Here is a 2,369-nt window from a genome sequence, read left to right on the forward strand (position 1 = left end):
TTGTCAGCCAGACTGCTCCCTTGTAAAAGATGATACTTTGAGACCATGTGAATATCTTATTTTTCAACGGTTTTTGTGGAGTTTTGATTGTTTTATTTATTTACTGTTTTTGAGATGGAGTCTCACTCTGTCTCCCAGGCTAGAGTGCAGTGGTGTAATCTCGGCTCTCTCACTGCAACCTCCGCCTCCCAGGTTCAAGTGATTCTCCTGCTTCAGCCTCCCGAGTAGGTGGGACTACAGGCATGCGTCACCATGCCCAGCTAACTTTATGGTATTTTTGGTATTTTTAGTAGAGACATGTTGGTCAGGCTGCTCTTGAACTCCTGATCTCAAATGATCTGCCTTTCTTGGCCTCCCAAAATGCTGGGATTACAGTCATGAGCCACCATACCCCATCAATTACTTGTTTTAAAGACAGGGTTTCACTCTGTTGCCCAGGCTAGAGTGCAGTGGCACCATCATAGTTCACTGTAGCCTTGAACTCCTGGTCTCAGGCAATCCTCCCACTTCAGCCTCCCAAGTAACTAGGATTATAGGTGCCTGCCACCATGCAAAGCCAATTTTTATTTATTTATTTTTTATTTTTCTATTCACAAAGAAAAAGCTCCAGTCCATCTTTTAATTTTTTTGAAAAATTCCTGACATTACAGAACTAAACTGAAATGTATTAATATTCCACTCTTACATTTCCATGACAAACAGAAAAATTCATGAGCCAAAAAAAAAAAACAAAAAACCAACAACAAAAAAAAGAAAAAACAGGAAGAAGCTTATAAAACTAAATATGGATCTCAGCATCAACAGCTGAACAGAGAAAGGAATTAAAATGCTTTAATTAAAAATTCACAAGTGGATGATAAAATATGTAGAAACTGAAAATTTACAAACTATTTAAAACCTGGAATCGCTGACTGTTCAGAAACTACACAGATGGATCATGGGTGGTGGTGAACAGCAGAAAGGGATTATGGATGAATCTGCATTGTTCTAGCTGCTCCCCATGCCACCCGTCTCCGAGGAAAGCTTGACATTGACTAGATATTGAGCCAGGCTAATGCTGGCAGCAGATCCAGGGATGGTAACCTGCCCATCAGTAGATCCTTCCACTGGGTTCGCAATTTTGATCTGCGCCCCAGACATCTGACGAATCTCATTGATTTTGGCACCTTGACGCCCAGTTATGCAGCCAATCAAATCGTTTGGAATGGTGAGTTCATGAGAAGTAGTCTGCGCAGATGTATCCAAACCTGCACTGAATCCGGTGTTACCATGCGTCATGGGGAAAATGAGACTGTTGCATTGCCAACTGGTGCAGCTTGGTCAAATCTGGCTGTGGAATGGCATACTGTCCTTGAATGGTATAGGCCTCTAGAGATGGTCCCTCCAGGTCAGGGTTGAGACACATGGACGGGGTGGTGTGAGGAAAGCTCGCACTGTCGCTGCCTGTGCTGTACCTGTCCTGACCACCTGCAAAGATGACCGGAGAGCTGGATGGCTTGGGCCGGTATGGCATGGTCACACCCTTTGGCGGGGACTCCAACATGACCATGCAGATCTGTTTGACACACTCAATGATGGATTGTGGAATGCCAGCAATAGTGATGGCCTGCTCAGTTGAGTTGGGTAGCATATCCCCCACCACCTGGACCTGAGCCCCTGTACTCTCTCGTATTTCCTTGATCTTGCAACCACCTTTTCCAATGAGAGAGCCTCACTGACTAGCAGGGACCACCAGCCTCAGGGTGACTGGGGGTCTACTGGCAGCTGTACTATTGGTCATAGAGCTGCTTATGTCCTCTTCCAGTTTGTCAATGATCATAGCAAAGGCTTTGAAGATGGCATTAGTGGGTCCAGCCAAAGTGATAATTCTCTCGGGACAATTCCCTTCTGAGATGTTGATACGTGCACCCCTCTCCTCGCGCATCTTCTTAACTGATTCTCCTTTCTTTCCAATGATACTGCCAACTTCCTTTCCATGCATAAGCTGGATGTTGAGAGTGACATTTAATCCACCTTCAATCACACCGGTGTCCATGTCGAGCAGTGTTCTGGGGTGCTGGACTTTAAGTGGTCAAGTCTTTGGTCACTGGTAGGGGGTGAAAGCCAAAAACTGCAGGCATGAGGCGACTGAGGGGAAAAGGGGAGTGGGCGGGAAGGGGAAGGGCGGAGGCCGGGGGCGGAACAATAGGGGCAGGCGGGAAGGTGGGGGCCCCCAGAGGGGCAGAGGAGGGAGTTGGGGGTGGAGGAGGAGGAGGAAAGGGGAAAGAGACCCCAGGGCTGGTGGAGTGCACAGGGGGAGAGGGCTCAGGCTGCGGCTGCTCCGGCTGCTGCCTTTGCTGGTCTGGGCTTTTATTTTTATTTTTTGTAGA

General features: G+C 47.2%; 1 pseudogene across 1 annotated transcript; it reads right to left on the reverse strand.

The window, feature by feature from the left end:
- Positions 1 to 582: 582 nt before the first annotated feature.
- LOC105510371 lies at positions 583 to 2,289 on the reverse strand (annotated as a pseudogene). The gene is made up of 2 exons (XR_001001552.1): positions 1,435 to 2,289; positions 583 to 1,368 (listed from the first exon to the last, which is right to left on the reverse strand). The product of XR_001001552.1 is annotated as a poly(rC)-binding protein 2-like (transcript).
- Positions 2,290 to 2,369: the final 80 nt, after the last annotated feature.

The sequence above is a fragment of the Colobus angolensis genome, unplaced genomic scaffold, assembly GCF_000951035.1.
Source record: "Colobus angolensis palliatus isolate OR3802 unplaced genomic scaffold, Cang.pa_1.0 Scaffold187, whole genome shotgun sequence".
Taxonomy (NCBI): domain Eukaryota; kingdom Metazoa; phylum Chordata; class Mammalia; order Primates; family Cercopithecidae; genus Colobus; species Colobus angolensis.